A 17,311-nucleotide genomic window follows, 5' to 3' on the forward strand; every position below is an offset into this window, starting at 1 on the left:
ATTGAGAAATGCTTTGAAAATTAAGAGTATATAATGCTTCTCTTTCATTGTTTTAGTTCTTGTAGTCTTTTTAAATACAGAATATCCGACTCTAACAGAGCAAGATGACGTAAGTAAAAATTGTTTGAGTAACCAGCACCCGGCTACAGGCAACACTAGTGTGGAACTTTGTTGAAGTAATCAAATAAGGTAACAATTTACAGCTAGTCCCAACACAGCTCTATGCAAATTTACCCGGGAGCAGAAGATAATGGAGGAATGACAAGCAAGCAAATGCTCAATGAATGGCAGGATACTAGGAGGTTCAGAGGAACAGAGGGATCTTGAGGTGATTGTCCAGAGATTCCTGAAGGTCGTGAGATAGATTAGTGGATTGGTTAAGAAGGCTTACAGGACACTTCCCTTGATCATTTTTGGGATAGATTACAAGAGCAGGGAGGTTATGTTGGAACTGTACAAAACTTTGGTTAGGATAGCTGGTGTACTGTGCGTAGTTCCAGTAGCCAAACAATGGGAAGGGTGTGATTGCTCCCGAGGGGGTGCAGGGAAGTCTAGGTTGGAGTATTTTAGCTATGAGGAGAGGCTGAATAGGTGCAAGTTGTTTTCTTTAGAGCAGAGAAGGCGGAGAGATATACAAAATTGCCCCTGATTTGGGTATACAAAATTACGAGGGTCATAGAGGCGGTGGATAGTAAGCAGCTGTTCCCCTTAGCTGAAGAGTCAGTAATGAGGGGACATAATCTTAATATGAAGGGCAGGAGGTTTAGAGGGGGGTTGGGGAAAGAATCATTTTATCCAGAGGACGAGAGATGGTCTCATAAGCATAAGAGGCTGGTTAAGGGAGTGAACAACATTTCTAAAGAGTACATGAATAAGCACTTGAAATGTTGTAAAATTCAAGATTATGTGTCAAGTACAGGAAAGTGGGGTAATATAGATAGGTTAGTGCAGACTTGATGGGCTGAAGGGCCTCTTCTGTGCAGTATTACTCTGAATGGACAGCACCTTTACAGAATGAGGTCAAAAGGCTAAATACCATCCAGTGAGAGGAAGGCAAAGCAAAGCAACTAATTTATCTCTGCCAATTAATAAAGATGAGTTTGTATAAGCCAAGGAAACATTGTTAACTGAGGACGTATGAATGTTTATCTACTCAATAGACTGGCTAACTAATGCAGTTGATGTGTAAGCTCTCGGGAGTCCAATCTTTATTTAATCTCACAAATTTATATCAATCTCAGACATCGATTTCAATTGTAAATTTATGATCAAAGCAATTTGTGCTGATTTCCTGTAGTATAGCTGAATCTTTTTACTTGTTTGTAAATTAAACTTAATATAACAATTACCTCCATCATCAGTGTTTACATTTTTCAACCAAAAGTCTATGGTTGATGAATAATTATTAATTCATGATTGTGCCATCTGATGTTATGGCAAGGAATATTTAATTCATTCACTGAGTAGATTCTAATCATTTAGAGGTGGGAGTGTTGGGGTGAGGGTGAGAATGGCAGTATAATATAATATAGGTAGTCAAATGTAAGAAAGTTTTAGGGAATCAAATTTTGTATCATTAATATCTACATTGTATAATTAACCCATTGTTTAGCAAAACAATGGTACAACACATATCAAATGAGATCAGGTGCAATATCTTCATACAGCGAGAAAGTTGGTGTTTAGGGAACAAGGGAAAAAGGAAATATTGAATGAGAAAAGAAGATATTATCTGGCCTATGAAGCCACACATTCTGTGGACAACAAACATTCTATGCCATCATTTCTAAAGGGAAGAACTCCAAAATATTGTTCTATTTGCACCACCCATATAAATCACCCTGAAGTTTTGATCTTTAGAAGTTAATACTTTTTATGCCATTTTTGCAATGAAATAATTTACATTGTAGTACTTTTAGTTACAGTTACACAAAAGGTCAAATTAAGCTCCTTGGTCTTTTAAATGGTGCAAGATGTATTTGTGTGTCTTGAATAGTGAAACTATGCAATCTGACAAATTAGAGTGAAGAGATAACAAGGATGGTGATGAGCTAAGGCTTGGTGTTGTTGACATACATGTGGAACTTGAAGTAAGGGCTACGGGGAGAATGCGAGTAAGTAGAGTTGACATGCCCATCTGCCATGATTGAATGGCGGAGTGGACTCGATAGGCCAAATGGCCTTACTTCCACTCCTATCTCTTATGGTCTTATGGTCCTATGTTTGCAGATAAAGTTGCTCTGGGGTTTCCAGAGGGAACAATACAACAACATGCACAGAAGCTTTGCTGGTGATTGTGCAAAAGATGAGACTCCCAAAAAAAGCTTTAAGTTTCAGGAAGCTCAGTTTCATCAGTTTTGTTGTTCATCATTAAATTATCTTTCTTGACATTAAAAACAAAAGTTCTGGAAATATTCATTAGATCTGGCAGCATCTATGAAGATAAAACTTATGAACATTTATATATACAAACTTGCTCTGCCATTCAATAAAATAATGGCTGATTTCTTGTGTTCCAAATTTTCCATTCCCATCGACTCCCAATAACCATGGATTCTTATTTGCTAAGATAACAAATATATCCATGCCTTTAAAAATATTCAGTGAGCTCACATCCATCACTTTATGATTTGGAGGTGCCAATGTTGGACAGGGGTGGAGAAAGTTAAACATCACATAACACCAGTTTATAGTCCAACAGGTTTATTTGGATGCACTAGCTTTCGAGACGCTGCCTCTTCAACCAGCTGATAAAGATATAACCTGGTGTGTAATGACCTTTTGAGGTAGAGAGTCCCAAATACACAATACTCTGGAGAAAAGAAATTTTCTCATCTCTCTCCTAAAACAGTAACCCTTAATTTCATTAGGGAACTGCAGCTGGAGCTGGATGAACTTTGGATCATTTGGGAGGGTGAGGGAGTGATAGAGTGGGATTATAGGGTGTTAGTCACACCTAAGTTACAGGGTAAAGGTAGCTGCTTAACCGTCAGGAGAAGGAAAGAGAATAGGCAGACAGTGCAGGGATCGCCTGTGGCTGTTCTCCTCAATAATAAGTATACCACTTTGGATACTGTTTCGGGAGTGGGGAGAGATTTACCAGGGGAAAGCTACAGTGCTCAGGTCCCTGGCACTGAACCTGACTGCTGCTCAGAAGGGAAGGGGGAAAATAGGAGAGTGATAGTGAAAGGAGATTCAATGGGTGGAGGAACACGCAAGTGATTCTGTGATTGCGAACAAGAGTCCCGGATGGTATGTTGCCTACCGGGCGCCAGGTCAGGGATGTTTCAGATTGGGTCTTTAGGATTCTTAAGGAGGAGGGAGAGCAGTCAGAAGTTATGGTACACATTGCTACCAATTACATAGCTAGGAAAAGATATGAGGACTTGAAAGTGAATATAGGGAGTTAGATTGGAAGCTAAACGGCCAGACGAGCAGAGTAGTAATCTCAAGATTGCTACTGGTGCCACGTGCTAGTGAGGCTAAGAACAGAGCGAGTGCAGCTGAGCGTGTGGCTGCAGACCTGGTGTAGGAGGGAGGGCTTAAGATCTGTGGATCATTAGGATAACTTCTGGGGAAGGTGGGACCTATACAAAGAGGACTGGTTGCACCTGAACTGGAGAGGCACCAATATCCTGGGCAGAAGTTTTACTGGAGCTCTTTGGAAGAGTTTAAACTAGTTTGGCAGGAGGATGGGAACTGAAGCTATGGATCAGAGAATGGGGTGGCTGGTGAACATGCAAATATAGTGTGCAGAGAGTCTGTGAGGAAGGATAGACAATTGATACAGCAAAGTTGCAGTCAGTGTGATGGGTTGAAGTGTGTGTATTTTAACATGAGAAATGTCAGGAATAAGGGTGATGAACTTAGACTATGGATCAGTATATGGAGCTATGATGTTGTGACCATTACGGAGACTTGAATATCACGGGTCAGGAGTGGTTTTTGGATGTTCCAGGGTTTAGATGTTTCAAAAGAAAAAGGGAGGGAGGTAAAAGAGGTGAGGGAGTGGCATTGCTAATCAGGGATAGCATCACAGCTGCAGAAAGGGAGGTTGTTGAGGAGGGTTTGTCTACAGAGTCCGTATGGGTGGAAGTCAGATACAGGAAAGGAGCAGTCACTTTATGGGAGCTTTCTATAGACTGCCCCCCAATAGCAGCAGAGACATGGAATAGCAAATTGTGAGATAGATTTTGGAAAGGTGCAGAAATAACAGGGTTATTGTCATGGGTGACTTCAACCTCCTTCCTGAAAATAGTTTGGATGGAGCAGACTTTACCAGGTATGTCCAGGAATGATTCCTGATTCAATATGTAGATAGGCTAACTAGAGAGGAGGCCATATTGGATTTGGTGCTTGGCAACGAACCAGGTCAGGTATCAGATCTCAGTGAAAGAGTATTTCAGTGATAGTGATCACAACTCCCTGACCTTTATTATAGTTATGGAGAAGAATAGGAGCAGATGGTATGGGAAAGTATTTAATTGGGGGGAGGGGGAATTACAATGCTGTTAGGCAGGAACTGTGGCACATAAATTGGGAACAGCTATTCCCAGGGCAATGTATGCTAGAATTGTGGAGGTTGTTTAGGGAGCACTTGCTGCAAATGCTGGACAGGTTTGTCCCACTGAGGCAAGGAAGGGATGGTATGGTGAAGAAATTTGAATGATAAGTGATGTGGAACATGTAGTCAAGAGGAAGAAGGAAGCTTACTTAAGGTTGAGGAGGCAAGGATCAGACAGGGCTCTAGAGGGTTACAAGGTAGGCAGGAAGGAACTGAAGAATGGACTTAGAAGAGCTAGAAGGAGACATGAAAAAGCCTTGATGGGCAGGATTAAGAAAAACCCCAAAGAAGGAACAAGAGCTTGGCCAGAATGAGGGTAAGGCTGATCAGGGATAGAGGGGGGAACTTGTGCCTGGAGTCGGAGGGGGTAGGGGAGATCCTTAATGAACACTTTGCTTCAGTATTCACTAGTGAGAAGAACCTTGTGATTTGTGAGGACAGTGTGAAACAGGCTGATATGCATGAATGTATTGGTGTTAGAAAAGACGATGTGCTAGAAATTTTGAAAAACATGAGGATAAGTAAGTCCCTGGGGCTAGATGGGATATACCCAAGGTTACTATAGGAAGTGAGAGAAGAGATTGCTACACCTTTGGAAATGATCTTTGCATCCTCACTGTCCACTGCAGTGTTCAAGAAAGGGAATAGGGATAACCCTGGAAATTACAGACCAGTCAGTCTGATGTCAGTAGTGGGCAAAGTATTGGAAGTTATTCTGACAGAGAGGATTTATGATTATTTGGAAAAGTATAGTTTGATTAGAGATAGTCAGCATGGCTTTGTGAAGGGCAGGTCATGCCTCATAAGCCTTATTGAATTTTTTAAGGATGTGACAAAACACATTGACGAAGGTAGAGCAGTGGATGTGGATTTTAGCAAGATGTTTGATAAGGTTCCCCATGGTAGGCTCATTCAGAAAGCAAGGAGGCATGGGATACAGGGAAACTTGGCTGTCTGGATACAGAATTGACTGGGCAATAGAAGACCGAGGGTTGTAATTAATGGGAAGTATTCTACAGGGATCTGTTCTGTGACCTCTGCTCTTTGTGATATAAATAATTTGGTTGAGGAAGTGGAAGGGTGGGTTAGTAGGTTTGCTGATGACACAAAGGTTGGTGGAGTTGTGGATTTGTAGAGGGCTATTGTGGAGGGGAGATTCTTAATGAATACTTTACTTCAGTATTCACATTGACAGGGTGCAAAGCTGGGCTGAGAAGTGGCAGATGAAGCTCAACCTGTAACAGTGTGAAGTGACTCACTTTGCAAGGTTGAATTTGAATGCAGGGTTAAGGGCAGGATTCTTGACAATGTGGAGGAACAGAGGGATCTTGGGGTCCACATCCATTGATCCATCAAATTGCCACCCAAGTTGACAGGATTGTTAAAAAGGTGTATGGTGTGTTGGCTTTCATTAGCAGAGGGATTGAGTTTAAGAGCAGTGAGGTTATGCTGCAGCTCTATCGAGCCCTGGTTAGACCACACTTGGAATATTGTGTTCAGTTCTGGTTGCCTTAGTATGGGAAAGATATGGAAGCTTTAGAGAGAGTGCAGAGGAAATTTACCAGCATGCTGACTGGACTGGAGGGCATGTCTTATGAAAAAAGGTTAAGGGATCCAGGGCTTTTCATACTGGAGCAAAGAAGAATGAAAGGTGATTCGATCGAGGTGTACAAGATGATGAAAGGCATAGAAGAGTGGATAGTCAGAGCTGGAAATGGCCATCACGCGGGGCATAATTTTAAGGTGATTGGAGGAAGGTTTGGGGAGATATCAGACATAGGTTCTCTACACAGAGAGTGCTGGGTGTGTGGCCAGTAATGGAGTCAGATGGATTAGGGACATTTAAGCACTCTTATATAGACACATGGATGATAGTAAAATATAGGGTGTGTAGGTTAGTTTGATCTTAGAGTAGAATAAAAGAACAGCACAACATCGAGGGCTGAAGGGCCTGTACTGTGCTGTACTGTTCTATTTTTGTATCCTATGTTCTAAATTAATGGGGTGGGGGTTGGTCAGGAGAGAGTAAAGATTCCAGTTAAGTGATAGGACAGAGTAAGGTCAGTAATACAACATCAGGTACAGCAGTTAAGGGTCAACTATGAGAGTGGATGCAGTCAATGCAGGAGTGAGGGCATTGTATTTAAACACACAGTATATAAAACCAGGTAAATGAGCTTTTGGTTAGATTGCAATTGGCAGGTTTAGTGTTGTGGGTATCACAGATATGTAACTGCAAGGGCATCTACTGGGAACTAAATATCCAAAGATACACATCCTCTTAAAAAGGACAGACAGATGGACAGAGGGGCTGTGTTACCTTGTTCGTAAGAAAATAAATTGACAGCAAGAAATCATACAGGGTCAGAATCTGTGTGGGTAGAGTTGAGGAATCACAAAGGAAAAAAGATCCTTATGGGAGTTATGTACAAACCTCCAAGCAGTAATTAGTGTGTAGGTCAGAAAATAAGTCAGGAGAGGGAAAAGGCATGTGAGGAAGGCACTAATAAAACAATTATGAGGGACTTCAATATGCAGATGGACTGGGAAAATCAGGTTGGTAGTGGATCCTAAGAAAAGGAATTCAGGAATGTCTATGAGATGGATTTTTGGAGCAGCTTGTATTAGAGCCCACTAGGGAGCAAGCAATTCTAGATTTGGTGATACACAATGAGGCAGGCTTGATTAGGGAATGTAAGGTGAAGGAATCCATAGTGGGGCAGTGACCAAAATATGATAGCATTCAGCCTACAGTTTGAGATAGAGCAGCTTGAATTAGATTAATTGAATTAGATGTAACGGTATTACAATTGAGTAGTAGTAACTAACATGAGGGAGGGGCTGGCCAGATTTGATTGGAAAGGAACCCTAGCAGGGAAGAAGGTGGAGGAATGGTAGGAATTTCTGGATAATTTAAGAGACACAGCAAATATTCATCCCCAGGAATTAGAAAATGTACTGGGGGAGGATGAGACAACAATGGCTGACAAGAAAAGTCAGGGAGAGCATAAAAGCAAAAGAAAAAACATAGAATGTGGTGAAGATGATTGGGAAGCCTTTAAAAACCAGCAGAGGACAACTAAAAAGCAATAATGGGTGTGAAGATGAAATATGAGGGTTAGCTAGCTAGTACTACATTAGAAGATTGCAAAATATATTTAGATATAAAAAAGAAAGGATAAAGGGTATAGTGAGCATTGGACTGTTAGAGAGGTAATAATGGGGAACAAAGAAATAGCAGTAGAACTGAGTAGGTACTTTGCATCAGTTTTCTGATGGAAGACAGCAGTAACAAACCAGAACTTCAAGCATCAGTGACCAGAGGTGAGGGTCACTAAGGGGAAGATGCTGAGATGGAGGTTTGAAGTGGATAAATCATCCAGACCAGATGCAATGACCTCTATGACTCTCTGACGCATCCGATGGTTCTTAAGGAGATTGTACAAAGTTAAAAATCACACAACACCAGGTTATAGTCCAACGCGTTTATTTGGAAGCACTAGCTTTCGGAGTGCTGCTCCTTCATCACCTGATGACAAGTAGCGCTCTGAAAACCAATGCTTCCAAATAAACCTGTTGGACTATAACCTGATGTTGTGTGATTTTTAACTTTGTCCACCCCAGTCCAACACTGGCTCCTCCAAACAAAGAGATTGTGAAGGCAATGATCATGATTTTTCAGGAATCTCTGGAGGCAGGGAGGATCCAGAGGACTGGAAAGTGGCTAAAATAAAACTCCTTTTTAAGAAGGTGTGGAACAGAAGACAGGAATTTATGGGTAAGATTTTAGAGTCCATTATTAAGGATGAGATTGTGGAGTACTTGGAAGTGCATAGTAAAACAGGGTTTAGTCAGCACAACTTTGTCAAGGGGTGGTCATGCCTGACAAATCTGTTAAAATTCTTTAAGACAGACTTGGTTAGAGAGTGAAAGCCAATGAACGTGATACATTTGGATTTCCAGAAGGCCTGTGACAAAGTACCTTACAGGAGGCCGTTAAATAACACAAAAGCCCATGATGTTGAGGACAAGGTACTGACATGGAGTGAGGATTGGCTGCCTGGCAGAAGGCAGAAAGTGGGAATAAAGGGGTCTTTTTCAGGGTGACAGCTGGTGACTATTGGAGGTCGGCACAGTGTTAGGTTCACAACTATTCACATTATACATTAACGATCCAGATGAAGGAACTGAATGCATTGTTGCTATGTTTGTAGGTAACACAAAGATAGGTGGAGGGACACATAGTATTGAGGTAGCATGGAGGCTGCAGAAGGAATTGGACTGCTAGGACAGTGGCTCTTGACATTGATCCAGTTTCCTCAGAACCAGCTCTCGGAATGAACAGAACTTCCAACACTGCTATTTATATTTGTCAGCCAGGCCTCCCTGATTTTACCAGATTAATAGCCCCAATCAGGGAACTCATACTGTATGAGATCCACCTTGCTGACCCTATTGTAATCATTACATCCCTCCCTCTGAGGCTGAGGACATAGGCTGGTTGTTTGTATTTGTACCTCCTGCTGGGGCGTTTTTGCACCAGATCAGGTTCCTCCGACTCTGCCTGTAATACGTGTAATGTACTGTAGCTCACCTCTTGCACCTAGAGCATATCAGTCGAAATTCATTCTCCTCTTCAGGCGGCAAAGGCATTGATACAGCAACATTCTCTATGTTTATTTCAGGTTCTGAGGTATCTTCAATGCTTGACAGAGAGGGACAACCCATGGGTTCTGGAACAGTCAGAAATGTAGTCAAGAAGCCAGGCACATTTAGCTCCCGTACCATTTGCAAGTTTGTAGCTTTCACATGGTCCATATGTTGAGGACTGTCACACCTCTCTGAACTTTATACATCATTGGAACTGACTTCATGTTGGCCATGCCTTGTTTCCATGCAGAGCCATTCCCCTGGTTCCCATACCCATCTTCATTCCTTGAAGTAAATTGTCTCTATTGCTTAGAGGTGTCTTGTGTCCAGCTTTGGCATTCCTAATCAGTTTCATTCCTCTTCCCATTGCAGCAAAATAAGATTTAATTGGTGTAGAGTCTTCTCCCCATAGCAATTCTGCTTGAACTATCCTTGTAGTTGTATGAGGGGTGGTCCTATAATCAAATAGGAACTGAGACAGTCATGCATCGAGTGAAGCTGTACATTGTTTCTTTAAGTGTTTTTCTGCATTTAAAGTTTGGATTGCTTTTTCTGCCAGATCATTAGATGATGGATGGGATGGAGCTGTCCTTATATGCAGAGTACCATTCGACTTTAGGAAATACTCAAGTTCCCTGCTGGTAAACCATGGCTCATTATTTGTGATGAACACTTCCGAGAGTACCCGTATTGCAAAAGATGTGCACAGTTTTTCTATTGTCATCCCCATGTTTGACAAATGAACTCTATGCATGTCCAGCTACTTTGACTGGGTATCCACAAAGACTAAGAACATTGAGATCATGGAAAGACCAACATAGCCAACATCTAACCGAATCTAAGGTTTACCTGGCCAGTGCCATGAATGCCTGGGAGAACAGGCAGTAATTTTTATCCTAGTTGGCACTCTGGGCACTGCCCCACCAATGCAGTTATGTTTCATCCAATCCTGGCCACCAGACATAACGTCTTGCTAACATCTTCATTTTGGAAACCCCTGGATAACCCTGGTTGAGTTCAGCTTGGGGCAATTAAGCTTGCTTCCCAAAATAATATGCCATCCTCTACTGTGATCTGGCCTCTCCGAGTCCAAAAAGATTTCAATTCTGGTTGTGACGGCCCTTGGTTTCCCTAATCATGACCAGCTTTTTCAGTTTTGGCAGGACCAGATCTTTCTGCATCCAAATTCTGATATGGAAGTGTGACCAGAAACTTTACAACCACTATGACTCAGTGGTGGTACGACTGGTGGTATACCTGCCAGCGAGAAGCAGCTCAATGCATCTGTATTTGCTACTGGCCTCCCGAATGGTATCCCAACCTATAATTATATGCACTTAATATTAGAACCTACATTGAATTCAGTCTGAAGCTATGGGCAGCACTGTCTTGTCCTCTTTAAGACTTAGCGTGATATTTGGTCCATTATTATTACAAATTTACATCCATAAATGTGGATGTCTCACCTTGTCTCGGTCCCAACCGTCGAACTCAGCACCACCTTCCTAACCTGCAATCTTCTTCATGACCTCTCCGCCCCCACCCCCACTCCAGCCTATCACCCTCACCTTGACCTCCTTCCACCTATCACATTTCTAACGCCCCTCCCCCAAGTCCTTCCTCCCTACCTTTTATCTTAGCCTGCTGGATACACTTTCCTCATTCTTGAAGAAGGGCTCATGCCCGAAACGTCAATTCTCCTGCTCCTTGGATGCTGCCTGACCTGCTGCGCTTTTCCAGCAACACATTTTCAGCTCTCATCCATAAAGGTGGAACTTGCTCACTCCAAATATGACAGCAAAACCTTCCTTCTCTATCTGGGCATATTTACACTCTGCATTTGTCAAAGTGTTGGATGCAAACGATATTGGACATTCTTCTCCATTGGGAGAAAGTGAGGACTGTAGATGCTGGAGATCAGAGTCAAGAATGTGGTGCTGGAAAAGCACAGCAGGTCAGGCAGCATCCGAGAAGCAGGAGAGTCGCCATTTTGGGCATAATTCCTGATGAAGGGCTTATGATTCAACTGTTCCTTGGATGCTGCCTGACCTGCTGTGCTTTTCCAGCACCACACTCTCGACTCTTCTCCATGGACCACCTCTAAGATCATACTATCTCATTGCCATGTGTAGGGAGGCATCCCATGTCAATACTAGAGTTGTTTGGGATCATAGTGTGCCAACACCTTAGAGGATGATAGCAGTTTCTTCACTTCCCTGAAAGCTATGGCTTGGTTACAGGATCATTTCCAACTCTGACCCTTTTTTTATGAGTTGATGCAAAGTACTAGCAAAGAACTAAGCTCCAGTACAGACATAGGAGTCAGGGCACCTTTGATCATCCTCATTTTGTCTTTCAATGAGTGTAACCCTGTCCTGTCAACTCTCTAGCCTAAGTAGGTCACTTGGGGTAGCTGAAACACACATTTTTCCCTTCTAAGTCATACTCCTACCTCAGAAAAATGTCTAAGGGCTATGTCCTAGGTCTCTAAGTGCTCCTTCTTAGTCTTCCCTGTTATTAGCACATCATCTAAATAGCAACCTGGGTAGATCTTGTAAAATATTTTTCACCATCTGCTGAAAACTTACACAGGTCTGATGGTACCCCAGATAGCAGTCTCATATGTTGGTTCAAACCCTTATGGGTATTAATTGTAGCATACTTCTGAGAATCCTCATCCAAATGCAATTACAAGTACGCATGGCTTATGTCCAGCTCCATGGAGAATGGCCCCCTCTGCCAGGTTTGAGTAGAAATCCTCTGTGTGAGAGATAGGGTATTTATCGAGCTGTGCAAAGTGGTTTACTCTTCATTTGAATCCCCACAAAGGCGAACCAACCTGTTGGGCTTCACAATTGCTATGACTGGTGCTTCCCCATTCCACAATCTGGATTAGTTTGATGATTCCTTCGCTTTCCACCTTTCTGATTTCTACCTCTGATTTTACTCGCAAGGCAAATTACAGTGGGCAAGCCTTGCAGAATCATGGAATTACTTCTTGGTCAATATATAAGTTGACCTTGGCTCCTTTCATGGTCCTTAAACCTTCCTGAAAAGATTCTGGGTATTTAATTTGGACTTCACTCAGGCAGCTATTTTCTAATTGAAAATGTTGTGCCAATCTAGGTGAATCTTTCTCAACTAATTTCACTCCACCAGGCCTTTTACTACAATCAGTGGTACATTAAACAACTACTTCTCATTAGAGAGCGGAATTGAAGTTGTACACTCAATGTGGAGAGGATCACCCGTATAGGTTCTCAGCCTGGCCAAGGTCTTGTACAGACTTAAGGGTTGGAGTTCAGAGCAAATTTTCGTAAAGACTGGTTCTGCAATCACTGAAATGGCTGCACTCGTATCAATCTCCATTGGAATGGACTGACCATTTAACCAGATGTTTATTTTGATTGATTCTAATTGAATGTTACTAAGCAATTTAACTGTTCTAAACAGGTGGATGTTCCAGGATGTGCACTCTTCTGGATATCGGCCTTTGAGTTCTCTAACTCAGTTTAGGTCTAGTAGGACTCCTTTGCTGTCTTGAGTCCACATACCAGCAGCAACTACAATTGTTTGCTGGCCCAGGTCCTGAAGAAAGTTTTAACTGTTTGGCCGAGGCTTGGCATTTTTTTGGGGTTTTGCTGTGGGCTGACATAGAATCCCTCTATTCAGGATATATCTTGACTGAGGCTATACAATTGCCTTCACTCAACGGGTGTTCCCCAGCAGTCAGACTTGTAGAGGTGCTGGATTAGTGGTGCTGGAAAAGCACAGCAGTTCAAGCAGCATCCGAGGAGCAGTAAAATCGACGTTTTGGGCAAAAGCCCTTCATCAGGAATACTAGTAGAGGTGTCTGCTTCCACTGGAATACGCTGCTACTCATAAGCTCCACTTGCCGTATTTTCCAATGATAAAGCCAGTTGTGGTGCCTCTTTGAAGTCCAGTTGGGCTTCAGCTAATAGGTACTTTTGCATTTTTACATCATTAATCCCAATGGTCTCTCAGCATCTCATTAAAGGTCATGTGCCTCTGCCAGTCATCTTAAACTTGTCAAAAATCTTGATACGGATTCTCCTGGTTCTTGAATTGCTGAGAAAAACTGATAGCATCTCAGAATTAGAGGAGGCTTGTGTCATAATATTCCTTAACTAAATCCATCAACTCTTGAAACGTTTTAGTATCTGGTGCCTCAGAAAAGTTAGGTTCCTAATAACTGAAAAAGCCGTGGATCCACAAGCTATCAATAGTATTACTTGTTTCTTTACATTCACCCCAATGTCTACTGTCCTGAATAAATAACACATTCTTTCCACATACTGGACCAAGGGTCAAAAGGTATGGTACTGGAAAAGGCACAGCAGGTCAGGCAGTATCCGAGAAGTAGGAGAGTTAATGATTCGGGCATAAGCCCTTCATCAGAAATGTGGAGGAGGAAGAGGGCTGAGAGATAAATAGGGGGGTATGGGTGGGACTGGGGGGGAAAGTAGGTGGGATGGCAACAGGTGGATATAGGTAGGAGGTGATTGTGATAGGTCAGTGTGGAGGACGATGGAGAGGTATGTCAGGTCAAGAGGGCAGTGCCGAGTTGAAGCCAGTCTTTGAAGGCATAATCAAACAATTCAAGCTTCCCGAATAACAGTAAGATGCCAAAAATGCTTACCCCAACTCAAACACGACTGTTGGATGAGAATTTCCTCAGGAGCATGCTCTTCTCTTGTCACCACTGAAATAATTCCACAGAGGCTGGTATTCCATCACCAAGTCACCCGTTATTTACACATGTAAAGTCCTTGACACTGTTCCAGCCTCCTCAGAGCCAGGTCTCAGAGTGAACAGAACTTCTGACCAGTCCTGTTTATATTTTATTTTTACAGCACCAGTGTTGTGTGTGTGTGAATGCAGGAGACAGCAAAACACAATGTGCAAGATCATTTATTCAATATTTCCACCACATGGAAAAACACCCATATGACCAGAGAACTCACTCATGTTTATTTATTTATTTTCATCTCTTTTATTTTCTTTTTTTTTTAACCCCCACAACTACCGCCTAACTGCGGTAATGCTTATTTTGTTCCCCCAGCACCCATGTTGAGTGTGTGCAGCTGTGAGACACAGTGAAAGACACAAGGTGCACGACTCTTTATTCAAATTTCCAACACCAGGAAGAAAGCAAACAACCGAGTGGCCAGTGACAAGCAGTGCCCTTCACATCAAAGGGCAATGTTATGTGATCAAACAGTGAAGGGGAGGGCGGGGATTAAATCAAAATAGAGTTGGAGGGGGAAATAATACACTCCACTCCCTGCGGTGCCCACCTCTCCCTCACTCATGTTTATTTCTTTTTTTAAAGCGCCATAGCAATGTGATATGAGACTAATGAGCTGTGTTTGGGATGATTACCTGAGAAAACTCATTTGCCTCAGAGAGAACCCCTTATTGAAACTTGAAAGAACTCCAGAGGCCATTACCCCATCACCTTTATTTACATGTGGAGAGTCCTTGACACTGGTCTCGCTCCCTCAGAGCCAGCTGTCAGAATGAACAGAACCTTGGACACCTCCTGCTTTTTTTTCTTTTTTTCTATTTTTCCCCAGCACCCATGGTGTGTGTGTGCAGGTGTGAGACACAGTGAAAGACACAAGGTGCATGAATCTTTATTCAAATTTCCACCACCAGGAAGAAAGGAAACACCCGAGTGGCCAGTGACAAACACTGCCCTTCACATCAAAGGGAAATGTTGTGTGATCAAACAGTGAAGGGGAGGACGGGGATTAAATCAAAATAGAATTGGAGGGGGAAATAACACACTCCACTCCCTGCAGTGCCCATCTCTCCCTCACTCATGTTTATATATTTTTTTCCACACACACTGGTCCAGCTCCCTCAGAGCCAGCTCTCAGAGCGAACAGAATCCCCTGACACTTCTCTTTATTTTTTTCTTTTAACCCTCACACTACCGCTTAGCCACGGTAGTGCTTGTATTTTTCCCCCAGCACCCATGTGTGTGTGCAGGCACTCATGTTTATTTTTTTTTTTTATTTTTCTTTTTTTTAATGCTGTGTGAACCCCTATTTATCTTTTTTTTCTGTCTTCTTTTTTACTTAACCGCGGAAGAGGGGCAGGCAATCCCCTGTTTATTTCTTCTTTTTTTTTTTTTAAATTTAACCCCCACACTACCACCTAAGTGCGGTAGTGCTTATTTTATCCCCAGCACCCATGGTGTGTGTGTGCAGGTGTGAGACACAGTGAAAGACACAAAGTGCACCAATCTTTATTCAATTTCCACCACCAGGAAGATAGGAAAACACCCGGGTGGCCAGTGACAAGCACTGCCCTTCGCATCAAAGGGCAGTGCTGTGTGATCAAAACAGTGAAGGGGAGGGGAGGGACTAAATCAAAATAGAATTGGAGGGAGAAATAATGCACTCCACTCCCTGCGCGCCCACCTCTCCCTCACTCATGTTTATATATTTTTTTCCACACACACTGGTCCAGCTCCCTCAGAACCAGCTCTCAGAGCGAACAGAATCCCCTGACACTTCTCTTTATTTTTTTCTTTTAACCCCCACACTACCACCTAACCGCGGTAGTGCTTATATTTTTCCCCCAGCACCCATGTTGTGTGTGTGCAGGCACTCATGTTTATAATGGTCAGCTAGGGATCCCTGATTGGACCAGATTAACAGCTGTTTAAAAGTTGGAACAATAGAAACAGCCTGAATGGGTGTGGTCAAGCTTCTGAAGAACCAGGATTTTTAGTTTCACTTTCAGCAATTGTTGTCGGGTTCTTAACAGGGTTTGGATGCTGTAGTTCATCTCTCCCTGCTACACTCTCTCAGAGTTTTCTCTTGATGTTCTCCTGCTGCTGGAGTTGCATGTGAGACAACCTAATTTTTCTGAATTCACCTTGGACAAGAGTGTGTTTATGGGATGTTACTATATGGGAATAGTTAATTAGTAATAGTTACTGTATCCATTTTTTTAAGCATTTCAATAGAATTACAGCTAAGCCAATTTTTTATTTTATTTATTTGTTATTTTGTTGTATTTTATCTATAGTGTATGAATAAAGTGTGTTTTGCTTAATGTCGAATAGTTTGCCTAATTGAATTGCATCTGGAATGCAATATCTTACTCTTACCTTTAAAATAAGAAAACGTTAGGGTCTACGCTATCTTCTTAATATATTTTGAGGAAGCTGTCCAGAACAATTTCCTAATTTACTAACAGCTATATACAACAAAGGTCTTAGATAGGGCATTGAATTATTGTTCACAACCTTAATTTTTGCTGTCACAATGTTATGTCTTGCACGAAAGCACATTTTCTATTTGTAATTGCTGGAGAAAATCTTCAATTTTCAATGTCAGTTATTGTGATATAGTGACCACCAGATGGCATTTTCTCATCCAACCACTTCTCTTCCTTCTCCCCTTGCAGGGAATAATTTTCCTGTTTTGCATGTCTCAGATTATTATACTATTAGATTTTTACTCTCAGCAGCAGTTTCCTTTTTGGCCAACCTGCAGGTCTCATCCTGTCATTATTGTTCTGTTTCTACTTTAGTGATTTATTACACTTCCTCTCCCAGGTTATGGTAGATGTGGTTCATTTTGTTTTCCTTCCTTGTAGCCTCCTATTCTCTCTATATTGACTACCCCAAGGCACATAAACATTTTCTTAGCTTTACTCCTGATATTTGTGTTTTCACTAGTTTGGGCCCCATTTGTTGGAGCATTTGAGCACTGCTGTGCTCAGTGTACTTAATTTGAAGTATTGGTTCCTTTTAATTTCTGCTTCTGATTTTTTTTGTTAATGAACAGCTGTTCATTTTGAATCTTGTTCTCGGTGTCAGTCCAGTTGTATTTTATTCCTATTCTCGTTCTCTGACGTTTTTGAACTCCTATTCCTGTATTTGTATTTTTCTATTCAGCTACCTATGTCGATTGTTTATAATTTATATTTTTCTGTTCTTGTTAGTCCTTGTCCCTGAGGAATTATTTGGAAGTAGTACTGGGTATCAGTGTAAATTCATAATCCCCACCATTTAGTCAGAGGCCAGAACTCTATCAGAGGCAATGAGATAAACAAAAT

The sequence above is a fragment of the Chiloscyllium plagiosum genome, unplaced genomic scaffold, assembly GCF_037043375.1.
Source record: "Chiloscyllium plagiosum isolate Xiang-an unplaced genomic scaffold, Cpla_swu_hap1 HiC_scaffold_1, whole genome shotgun sequence".
Lineage (NCBI taxonomy): Eukaryota > Metazoa > Chordata > Chondrichthyes > Orectolobiformes > Hemiscylliidae > Chiloscyllium > Chiloscyllium plagiosum.